This window comes from Lepus europaeus, chromosome 12 (assembly GCF_033115175.1).
Source record: "Lepus europaeus isolate LE1 chromosome 12, mLepTim1.pri, whole genome shotgun sequence".
NCBI lineage: Eukaryota > Metazoa > Chordata > Mammalia > Lagomorpha > Leporidae > Lepus > Lepus europaeus.
Genome location: NC_084838.1, coordinates 36230154 through 36242681, shown reverse-complemented (window position 1 = coordinate 36242681; position 12528 = coordinate 36230154). Strand labels below are relative to the sequence as shown.

Sequence of the window (12528 nt, the reverse complement as noted above, 5' to 3'; positions counted from 1 at the left end):
TGACTCCCTACCTAACTGGGGCAGCTGAGGCTCAGAGAGAGGGAGTACCTTGGCCAGGACGTCACCTGGAGGATGCTGGGACTCTAACCCACAGAGTCCTGACCAGGAATCCCTGGGCACATAGGTGGGACCAGCCAGGCAGGCAACATGGAGAACAGATCTGGGAATTACTGGCCAATTGCTTTTTCCCATTCGATTTCCTTGGAAGGTCTTACATTATTTTCACCACAAATACTAATCTTGCAATGAAAAGGAATTAAGAGTCTACCAACACAAAGAATTTGGTATAAAGATTGCCTATTAATGAGTCTTTGGGGAAAAGGCTGGATATTTTAAAAATTAGTAAAATGATCAAAATGTTTGCAGGAGAGAGGATGGTATAGATAATCCCAACTTTATAAAGAAATTGGGTTCTGAGAGGGGATTTAAAAATATTTTTCATATTTATTCATTTTCATATTATTTGAAAGGCAGAGAGATAGAAAAGAGAGATTTTCCACCTGTTGGCTCACTCCCCAAATGCCCACAACAACCAGGGCTGGGCCACGCTGAAGCCAGGACCCCAGAACTCACGCAGTCCTGCTTTCCCACATGGGTGGCAGGGACCCAATACTGAGCCATCACCTGCTGCCTCCCAGGGTGCGCATTAGCAGGGAGCTGGGTCTGAAGTAGAGAAGCCAGGACTCAAACAGGCGGTCTAGAACGGGATATGGGCGTCCTAAATGGCATCCTAACCTCTACACCCAGCATCCACCCCCTCGGGGTGGGTTCTAAAGTCAGCCCTTGGGTTTCTGTGACACACGGTGAACTGCAGACCCAGCAATGGCGACCGCAGGCCCTTGCAAAGCCCTAGATGCTAATAGTGACTGTTAGTCTCTGGGGCAGTGCTCTACGGCCATGTGCGGTGCTCCGCGTCTATGGGCTTCCTCTCAGTCTCCACGGGGTCCTAGGAGAGTGACCCTCCCCACTCTGTGTGAACACATCCCACAGATGGGGCAGCAGATGCCCAGACCACACAGTTATTAAATAACCAACTGCCTCCAGGCAGACCCTGCCTTATTCTTTTTAAAGAATTTTTTTTATTATTTATCTGAAGGACCTCTACCGGTGTTATGGCATAGCAGGCAAAGCCGCTGCCTGCAGTGCTGGCATCCCGAATGGGCGCAGGTTCAAGTCCCCGCTGCTCCTCTTCTGATCCAGCTCCCTACTAATGCACCTGGGAAAGCAGCAGAAGATGGCCCAAGTGCTTGGACCCTTGCACCCATGTGGGAGACCTGGAAAAAGCTCCTGGCTCCTGGCTTTGGATCGGCACAGCACCAGCCATTATGGTCATTTGGGAAGTGAATTAGCAAATGGAAGATTCTCTCTCTCTCTGTCTGTCTGTCTGTCTCTCCCCCCACCCCACCTTCCCTCCCTCCCTCTCTCCCTCCCTCTGCCTCTTTGTAACTCTGCCTTTTAGATAAATACATAAATCTTAAAATAATAAAGGCAGAAATGAAAGAGATGGGGGAGAGGGGAGAAGGGAAAAGGGAGAGAGAGACAGGGAGAGGTCTTACATCCACTGTTTCACTCCCTAAATGGCTGCAATGGCTGGAGCTGGGCCAGGCCAAAGGCAGGAGCCAGGAGCTGCTTCTGGGTCTCCCACATGGGTGCAGGGGCCCAAGGACTTGGCCCATCACTGCTGCTTTCCCAGGTGTTAGCAGGGAGCTGGATCAGAAGCAGGGCATCCAGGACTTGATCTGACACTACCATATGGGATGCAGGCATGGCAAGTGGCGGCTTCACCCCGTGCGCCACGCATGCCCAAACCCTGCCTGCCTTAGCCCATCGCATGTCAGGCATTCTGAGAGCAAGGGGCCATGAATTGTGGAGGAAATGCTGGAGAAGTTAGAACTGGAGACTCTCACAGCTCCCAGGATGCTCAGAAGCCATCTGCCCCCACCCCCCAACCTGGCACAAACAAGGGTTCTTCAGAAAGTTCATGAGCAAAATGGAATTAAAAGGTGAGTTTATTTTGGTGCAAATAAATTTTTGAAATCCACGCATAATGTTTTTCATCATACACAGTTTTCCGTGAATGTTTGCAGACCCTTCATATGCAAGGATTTTTTAAAAGCGCGCCAAAACGAACTTAGCTTTTTAATTCCATTTTCCGCAAACTTTCTGAAGTGCCCATGTATGGGGTGATACAGGGAAAGAAACCCCAAGTTTTAGAGTCCTCCTAGGTGTGTGTTGTTCCCTTGGTGCGTTCTGTATCTTCCCAACTCCTGCTGCCAGTCCTAAGCAGCAAGCACTATTACCACGTTAGTAATGGAAACAGCACCAGCGGAACCCGGCACCCCAGAGAGGGCGAAGGACTCGCCCAAGATCACACAGCAAATCCCATCGCCAGGATGCGAGCCCGGGGCTTCCTGTCTCACTGCATGGCCCCACAGCAGACTCCACGCAAGGGTAGAGCCTGCCCCTACCCCCACTCCAGATCGTGCCCTGTAAGGCAGAGGGCACCCGTGGCCATGCAGGCAGCAGCCAGGTTGGGGCCATGGGCTGTGGTTCTCCCTTGTAACACAAACCGGCAGATTCACAAGCTCAGGGCAGAAGTAAACAGTTGGAATGGAAAGAAATAAATCTCTCCTCTAAAAATAGGCACACATCCTTAGAAACTCTGCTGGCCAGCCCTGCACACAGCCTGATGTCCCCACCCCACCCCGGTCTCCTGACCCGTGACCCCTCCCCTCTGCCTCTGGTGCCTGCCGGTCTCCTGCACCTGCAGCTCCAGGCTCCTCCCGTCTGAATCCTCCCAGTTTCCACCCCTCCCTCGGGAAGCCCTCCTGACCTTGTACCTCCGAGTCCCCTACACAGCACCTGCCTCGCTACAGTTTCCTTTTCTGCTTTTGACATTTTTACCAGGAAACATTTTGAACACACAGGAGAGTACAGAAGATACCCTGTATGTTCCCATCGTCCACTTTTAAGAAATGGTCACATTTTCCCTTATTTCGTTCAGACCATCCTGAAAAAGAAAAGGTGGCGCTGGAGTTTAAAGCCTGCCTTCCCACCCGTTCTGCTGAGTGGTTTCTTCCTCCCAGGCTGCACACCAGCTACACACAACCGCAGGTGCGCAGTGTCAAAGAAGCTTTGGGGATGGGTTAGCGTTCTGGAGACACGCAACCATCCTGGCCAATCTTTTACGTTTCCGCTCTTGAAAGAGATATGTATGTAAACAATTTTCATTGGTCACGGGAGGAAAGGCTGCAACTGAGCCAATGATATGCAGTAACTGACTTTACCTGTGTGTCAGAGACAATAGGGAATGATAAGGACTGTGGCAAACTTTTCATTTCCAGCGACTGTGAGCATGTGGCCCCAGTCTTGCCGGATCATCTAGTTTTTCAAGAGGTGCTAGAAATCTGGATTTTTCTGGGCCGGCTCCTTATTTTAAAATGTTGGCAGCTTATCCAAACACACAGACCAAGCAAACCAAGCCAAGTTTCTGCATTAAATTGGACTCTGAGCCTTCCAGTTTGTAATTCTGGTTCTATTTCATGCAATAGGATTGTGTGTGTGTGCTTAAAAGTGTGCACACACATAAGCTTATACCTATATATAATTATGATTGGACGTGGGAAACATACCACGCCCAGTGCCTGGCAGACAGTAGTGGTTAATAAAAGTGTGTCGAGCCTAAGTATAGGATTCGTCTCCCCCTCCCCCAGCTGGATTCTAGAGAATCTAAGTTTTCTGAGACTGGGAGCCACATTGTACCATCACAGATGCCATGCAGCCAGATACAGTTGTGCAGGTCGCCCACTGCATTGTTCCAGGAGACACTATTTACATACACCAGAGAGTGACCAATGCCCTTGGATTTGTGCAGTGCGTAACTTGCACCATCAATGCAGCTGCCCTAACGGAGGATCCGCGTAACGCTGCATTGCTCGGTTAGAGGAAATGAACAGCTGTACCCTGTGGTGGTAAAAGTGAGGCTTCAAGATACAAGAGCTTTTGGCCTTTGGTAGTTCAAAGCCAGAAAGCACCCGTGCCCTGTCCGTGGCCCCACAGACACAGGCTGGGACTCTGTTGTCGGATAGAGTGCAGCTTGGTAGCCAGTAGCAGAATCTTGAAAGAACATGATTTGGGCCATGGCTCATTCATGTCCCAAGTAGAAGTGCAGAGGCAGGCAGCCTGGGGGCGGAGTCCAGCTCCCCAGAGACGTGGCCTCCATCCGGCTCATCTTCCTCCCATCCCGGGCTGCAGCCCTGACCCTCTGACCAGCAGTGGAAAAACGTGAGTCCGCATTCCAGGCATCAGAAGGGGGAGAGGGGAGGGAAGGGCAAGAAAGGGGGAAAAGCCACAACCTGCCTTAAGTTACCGGAAACTGCTACTGGGTGCTGCTCACATTCATAACCCGGCTCTCCCTAGCTGCAAGGGAACCGGGAGATGCGATCTGAAATCTGAGAGGCCACGTGCTTGGCTAAAGAGGCCGGAGTGCTTTGCACATTCCAGAAGGGGAGACCCGAGATCAGGGACAATCAGGAGTCTATCGTGGGGGTTTGCCTGTTTGATGGGCTGACGCCCTGCTCTGTCGAAAGTCCCAGGTGGGGACAGCAGTGTTAGTAGGACTTCAGCCAAGCTGAGCCCCTGAAAGAGGCATCACAGAGGTGTTGCCCTCTGGCGTGGCATTGCCAGGAACTCTTATGAGCAGACCCTGGTCCCGCCCTGGGCATCCCCCACTCTAGTGCTCTTCATCATGTGTTTGCCACCCACACATCCACTCAGGGCAGCCGCTGGGTGGTCCAGGCATGAGTGGCAGGTGTGGTGCAGGCCTGAGGGGTGTCCAGGGGCCAGCATCCTTCTCCCAGCTACAGGATCCATATCGCGTGGTTGAGGATGACTGGGACCACATCTCCCTAGCACCCAGTGCTCAGTGCTGGGGTTCAGGGAAGACTCAGATATATCCCAGCTGGTCCTTAGAGAGGGACACACAGCTTATGTCCGCTCTGAGATAGAGCACGGTGGGATTCCCCCAGAAGCAGCAGGTGGAGGAGGAACCCCTAGACCCATTTGCACTGGGGAGCTGAGCGGGGTGCCCAGGGAAAGGGCTTTGAGAGATGGGTGCAGAGGAGTGGGGGGTGCTGGGTGTAGAGCAGCAAAGGCCTGGCCGCGGGAGCATGCAGGGCACAGCTGTGGAAGGCGGAGTGGCTGGAGTGCCGGAGCAGAGACCCCATGAAGAGGTGGGGCAGGGGCAGGAGGCTGGGGAGGAGAAGGAGGTTGGGCTCAGATCCCCGAGGGGTCTCTGTGGCTGGCTGCCAGGCTTGGTCGTGATGCTGCAGGTGGGGGAAGCAGTAGTTGTGAGCGAGTGGGGGGTGCAGCAGTCAGAGGTGCATGCTGGTGGGGGCCCTCTGCCTGCTGGTAGGGGGCAGGGCCCAGGAGGCTGCTCTGCAGGGTTCAAAGGAGGGTGGTGCCTGTGGGACGGACCCGTCTCAGACCCTGCCACTCGGCCTGACCTGAACACCATGCCCTGGCTGCCCGTACTCGCTCCTCTGCCGGCCTCTGCCTGTGCTGAGCCTTCTTGCTCCCTGAAACAGCCCATCCCCGCCCCAATCTCTCCACCCGGCTGCCTGCTCCTGGGCCCCCTCCCCACCCCACCCCGCCCTGCCCTGGGGCTGAGGCCGGTGATGGCCCTGGGACTCGAGGTCACCTCTCTGGCCACTAGTGCGTCTGGGGCAAGGACCACACTTCTGCTGTGTCCGGTGCCCAGCACAAGAGGACAGTGGGACACGCTTCCCCGGGCATGGAGCAAACAAGGATTAGGAGACAGCTGGGAAGGGAAGACAGGGCCCTCCTTGGCCATGAACCCCGGAGAGACAGACTGCGCCGTCCCTCTCCACGGGGCCTCATGGGGCCGGTCATAGGGTGCACTTGGACATCAGCATTCGTGCCTGGGGTGGGGGCAGGGGGTGTGGATGGCAGCTGCCGGGTTTCGCCAGCCCGGCCTCGAGGTCAGGGCAGCTGAACCGGAGGCCTGGTTCTTTCTGGAGTGAAGCAGAGAGAGGAAGGGGCCCAGACTGCATGTGCTGGGTGGAGGGTGCGTTTGGAGAGACAGCGGCTCCTGGAGGACTGGGTCCTACTTGTCCCCTTTGTACCTGGTGCCAGGATTCTGTGACGGGTGCAGGGCGGCCTTCCCCGCCGGCGCTGCCATGCTGTCAGCGGACAGGTTACGTTATGGGACAAGAACACCCCCGAGTGGTTTCTGCGGGCATGTGGAAGCCAAGGAGCAGTGGTGCGGAGGCGGAGCCCCGTGGGTCTGCAGGTGCCCCAGGGCCCAGAGTGTTTCCCTTTATAAAAGGAGAAGCAGACCTGGCGGGTGGCTGGAAAACACCACGGGGCCTCAAGCAGTTCATGGCAAAATGGAATTAGAAGGTGTGTTTATTTGGGTGCGAAAATAATCGGAAATCCATGCACTGGTTCTCATAATGAGCGTTTGCTGTGAATTTTTTGAAGACCCCTCCAGTAAGTCCTTGAAGCCAGTTTAAAAATATTATTGCATAGGGCGGTGTTGTGGTGCAGTAGATTAAGCATCCCATATCAGAGATCTGGTTCAAGTTCCCGCTGCTCTGTTTTGAATCTGGCTCCCTGCTAATGTGCCTGGGAAAGCAGTGGAAGATGGCCCAGGTGCTTGGTCTCCATGTGGGAGACCTGGATGGGGTTCCAGGCTCCTGACTTCAGCCTGGCTCAGCTCTGGCCATTGCAGCCATTTGGGGGGTGAACCAGCGGATGGAAGAGTCTCTCTCTCTCTCTGCATTTCAAACAGATATATAAATCTCCCTATTAATGCAGTGTGTATGTGCACCTGTGTGTGTATGCACACACAAACACTCCCATGTGCACACATCTAAACAAGTCCGCAGTGGGTGCAACCAGGAGAGCTTCTCTCGTGGTCCTGCCTTTCCTATAGCAATAATTACACAGATATTTGATATTTAGCCTTCGCAGCACCTGTTTGCAGGATGTTATTGCCCCGAATAGCAGCCCAGTTAAGGATCTGTCACAGTTTCCATTGTCCTTTGGACAACTGGTCTGCAGAATGTGGGTGTGAAAATTAGCCTACGATGCTCACCTGTCAGGCTGCATACCGGAGTTTTGATTTCACAACATTTAAAAGGAAGTCACTATTGAAAAAAAAATTAAAATCCAGGAGTCAGGAACTGTAGGGAACATTGCCTACTTTTCCCCCTTTGAATATATCTAGAAACATACTAAACTTTGCATTTCTCAAATTTAAAAAATTCTAAATGAACACCCAGTATGCATATACCTCTTTCTTCCTGAATCCGGTGCCTGACGTGGGCGGGCCACTCAGTAAATATTTGTGGAGTAAGTGAGTGAATGCCTTCGCTTTCTCTACATGGAATTTTGGATGGATAAGAGCCTCAGATCAGACCGGGCAAAATGGAGCCCGTGGGCTGAGTCTGGCTTGTAGATGCGGTCCCCTGGGCATGAACGTTGTTGTGAAAATGTTCGGACTGCATGTCAATATTTTAAAATCGGGAGATCTCACATAAAATGAGGTAATCACAAATTACCACCCGCATTCCTGCTTGTCAACAACTCACAGAGCCGGGCATTCACACGAAGCCTCCGGTGAACACCCATCTCCACTGCCCCAGGGCCCTGACCCAGGTGGGCGTGGGCTGAGACCAGAGAGCATCCAGAAGTCCTTTCTCCAGAACACCCAACCAGCTGAGCTGTCGGGAGGTGGGAAGGAGATGAGCTTGGCACCTGTTGCTGTCCTCCTCACACAAATGCACTTCCATCCACTGGCTCACTCCCCAAATGGCTGCAACAGTCAGAGCTGGACCAGGAGCCAGGAGCTCCTTCCGGGTCTCCCACGCGGGTGCAGGGGCCCAAGGACTTGGTCCATCTTCTACTGCTTTCCCAGGCCATAGCAGAGAGCTGTGTCGGAAGTGGAGCAGCTGGGACTCGAGCCAGCGCCCATATGGGATGCCGGTGTTGCGGGAGGCGGTTTCATCTACTGCGCCACAGCGCCGACCCCATAGCGTATTCTTTCCTCCCCAGTAAAGAAGGCCCCCCGTGGGATCTCCGTCACCCCGTGCTTAGTGAACGACTGTGTGTGGTCAAGACTTCGTTCTCATTTTACCCTTCCTCCCCCTTCACCTCCCACCTCTTCAGTTTCTCCCAAGTAGAGTGTCGTGGCCACACTGCCTGGACACACAGAGACCCAGTGGGTGTTTGTTGAATGAATAAGAAACGAAGCCATGAATGATGCGCTTCTGCACACGCACAATCACAGCAGTGTGGTCATGGTGTCTGTTTTCCTCACCTGTAGGGAAGCCCGGGTCTGAGGGTCAGTGTCAGGTTTAAACCATGAGAGACCTGAGGCCGTATTTTCTCACCTGTTTACAAGACATGGCACACACGCTGAGTGACACAGCGCCGTTCCGAACCCCATGGCTCCAGCCTGCCCAACCTCGGCGTCCACAGATGGCCGTTGGTTTAGTTGTGGAATTTGCCATTTTTATAATTCTTCCCTAAATAAACATTTACTACTTGAAAAAAAAAATCACGGCTTTGGGAGAGAAAATTCACACACCATGTATTTCGTGCATTTAAAGTGTGCAATTCGGTATCTCTTAGCGCATTCACAGAATGGCACAGCCTGCACCATGGTCGATTTTAGAACATTTTTATCACTCCATCCCCCAAAAAGTGCCATCCTCAGCTGTCACTCTGCAGGTTCCCCAGGACTTTCCAGCCGCACTGGTCACCTCGGGCTGCTATGACAAAGTGTCAGGTCTGGGGCCTTCCACAACAGAAGCTGGTCTGCTCACAGCTCTGCAGGCTGCGAGCTGCCGGGTCAGGGCCCAGCAGGCTCGGTTTCTGGTGAGGGCCCTCTTCCGGCCGCTGTGGAGGGCTCAGAGCAAGCCCTCTCATGTCCATTCCAAGGAGGACACTAAAGGGACCACGCTCGTGACTTCACCGAACTTAGTCATCTCCGTGCAGGCCCCATCTCCAAATACAGTTGCACTTGTGAACTGCTGGGGTGGAGTGGGGGTGGGGGATGCAGTTCAATCCCTAGCACCAGCACTAGGCACTCTGCTTTCTGTCTGTAGGTCTGACTCTTGTGGACATTGTATATGAATGGGATCATGCGCCACGCGTGGTCCTCTGGATCTGGCTTCTTCCACTTCGCATAATGTTTCCAAAGTCCACTCATGTTGCAGTGCTGCACTGACTTTTTTTTTTTTTAATTTATTTGACAGGTAGAGTTATAGACAGTGAGAGAGAGAGAGAGAGAGAGAGAGAGAGAGAGAGAAAGTCTTCCTTCCATTGGTTCACCCCCCAAATGGCCGCCACGGCCGAAGCTGCGCCAATCCGGAGCCAGGAGCCGGGTGCTTCCTCCTGGTCTCCCATGAGGGTGCAGGGCCCAAGCACCTGGGCCATCCTCCACTGCCTTCTCAGGCCACAGCAGAGAGCTGGACTGGAAGAGGGGCAACCGGGACAGAATCCGGTGCCCATATGGGATGCCAGCGCTAACCAAGTGAGCCACGGCACCGGCCCCTGCACTTTTTATGAATGAATAATAGTTCCAGGGGCCGCCCACATTTTGTATATCCGTTCATCCATTGACGCACATTTGACTTCTTTGTACGCTGGCCATTGGGAGAAATGCTGCTATGAGCACCTGCGTCCTAGTCTGGGGGCAGACGTATTTTTAATTCCCCACACGCCGAGTTGTGTGGTCGCCCTTTGAGAAACTGCCGTCTCTCTCCAGAGGGAGTGTGCCATTTCCCCTCCCTACCGCACTGTGGAAGAGCTCCTGTGTCTTCATGTTCTCCCCGGTACTTGTGTTTTTGACCGTGGCCGTCCTAGTGACCATTCAGTAACACCTCGCTGTAAGTTTGATTTGCATTTCCCTGATGGATAATGGTGTGGAATATCTCTTCACATGCTTAGTGGGTTGGCTCTTTTTTTTTTTTTTTTTTTTTTTTTTTTTAAGATTTATTTGAAAGGTAGAATTAGAGAGAGAGAGGGAGGGAGAGACAGAAAGAAGGATCTTTAATCCACCAGTTCACTCCCCAGATGGCCACAACAGCCAGCACTGAGCCAGGCTGAAGCAAGGAGCCAGGAGCTTCATCTGGGTCTCCCACGTGGGTGGTAGAGGTCCAAACACCTGGGCCATCTTCTGGTGCTTTCCCAGGCCACCAGCAGAGAGCTGGATTGGAAGTGGACTCAAATCGGTGCCCATACAGGGTGCCAGGGTTACAGGAAGCAGCCTTAACCACTGTGCCGCAACACCAGCCCTAGTGGGTGTTTTTGTCCGTTCTTGGAGAGATGCCTATTCAGACTATTCGCCCATATTGAGGCTGTGTTTCCTGCTTTATGTTGCTGAGTTATAAGAGATCTTGGTGTTTTCGGGATTCTGGGCTCTGTTTTCCTGGGTGCTGGACTCTTAGCAGATCTGTGAGCTGTTTTCTCTCCAGCGTCCCTTGACACACAAACGGTTTTTGTTTGGGCGAAGTCACTCTTCTCTATTTTCTCCTCTCTTGCTTATTATTTTTGTATCATATTTGAGAAACTCTTGCCTAACCCAGTGTCACAAAGATTTATGCCTGCGCTTTCTTCCAAGGGTTTTATAGTCCTAGCTCCTACATTCAGGTCTTTGATCCATTTCGAGTTAATTTTTGTATACAATTTAGAAGGTCACGTGCTGTTTTTGAAAACAAGTTGAAGTGATAACTAATCAGTGGTTTAAAAAATATGACAGTCTTTGATTTTAGCTGAAAATCATGTGACACGTCCCTCACTGTACTAGCAAATGGAAAGAAAACAAACTAACTCCTCATAAAGCTGATATGCTCGACATTTACTTTAAATTTTTGATAAGCTAAGGCTTTTCCCATTTTTTTTTTTAGTTAACTGCTTTCAGTAAAGATTTAAATAAATGAAATAGTGTTTTCCTTTTTAAAAGATTTATTTACTTATTGATTTGAAAGTAGAGTGACAGAGAGGAAAGGCGGGAGGGAGGAAGGGAGAGGAGAGAGAGAGAGAGAGAGCAAGAGGTAGCTTCCACTCCCCATGGCTCACTCCCCATATAGCCAGGAGAGCTAGGTGCGGGCCAGGCCGAAGCCAGGAGCCAGGAACTGCACCCTGGGCTCTCCCTGGGTGGCAGGGATCCAAGCACTCGGGTTGTCTTCTGCCTTCCCAGGAGCAGTGGCAGAGAGCTGAATCAGAAGCAGATCAGTGGGATCTCAAACCAGCACTCCCAGTTTGGGATGGAGGTATCCCGAGTGGTGCCTTAACCCACTGCACCGTGATGCTGGCCCCGTTTTCATTTGAAGATGTATTTGGGTAATAGCTTGCCTATTGAAGTATGTACTGGGGTCACCAATCGCCTATTAAAACATATTTTGTCTGCTTGTTGAACAAGGATGGCGACTGTAAGTTATCATTTTTACTGTTCACTGTGGTGAGCCCTCTTCCTGCATAATCTGACTTAATTTTCTCTGCAACTCTCCAAGAGGGAAACTGTCCTGACTTATTCTTTACAGCTAGAGAAACTGAGGCACAATGCAGGGGCCTCGTCCAAGATCGCAACACTGGGCCATCATTACTCCAACGTGGGGCTTAAGCTTGTGTGGGCTCAGCCGTGCGGTATAGACACAGGACCAAGAATCCACACTGCTCCTTAAGGATTATATCACGTTGACCTCTGTGGGAGAGCAAGGCGTTCTCACTTGCCCAGAGAGTGAGAACACACAGCTGGCACAGGTTCGGCTAGCCGTGCACCTGCTGCAGAGGTGTGGCCCGTCTGGGTCCCATGGGGGACAGTGTCTGGGGCCTGCCACGTAAGCTGGGGTGTGTGTGACTTCACTGATGCTCCTCATAATCACCCACAAGTGAGTCAAGGCTTAATTTCTTTTTAAGCTACTTTTTGTCCTCCCATAAAATGCTCCAGCTCCTGTGGCCTCAGCCCATTTGCACATCCACCAGCACCACCTGGGAGCCTTTCATGGTAGGCGCTGCACACCTACAGAGAATTAGAGAGAGAGAGAGAGAGAGAGAGAGAGGGAGAGAGAGAGAGAGAGGTCTTCCACACTCTGGTTCACTCCCAGGATGACCGCGAGGGCCAGCGCTGGCCCAGAGGTGGGGTCATCCCCTCCCCATCCTGAAGCCAGGGCCCTTGCTGGGGCAGCACTGCGGTGCCCGGGTCCGGCAGTGGCAGGACATCTTAGGAGAAAGCACAGGCCCCCAGGCCTGCCTCCCGAGGCACGTGGCTCCTGCGTGGCTGCTGTCACCCTGCCCTCGGGAAGGGATCTGGAGTGCGTGGCGGAGGGGAAAGGTACAGATTGGGTAGAAGCACCTGCAATGGAAAGATTCCTATCCTGCCACCTGCCTCCCCAGCGTCCTCCTTGCTCTCCGAGTAGAAGGGGCCGAGGAGAGCACAGTGGCGAGGAATGAGGAGTGCCTCCTCTCCAACCTCGAGGTTTTGTTCTAGATCTTTCCTTG

General features: G+C 52.6%; 1 protein-coding gene across 1 annotated transcript in view; it reads left to right on the top strand.

Moving 5' to 3' along the window:
• The window catches only part of TMOD1 (tropomodulin 1), an 81165-nt gene that overhangs the window by 25782 nt on the left and 42855 nt on the right, over positions 1-12528 (top strand). The window lies entirely within an intron of this gene.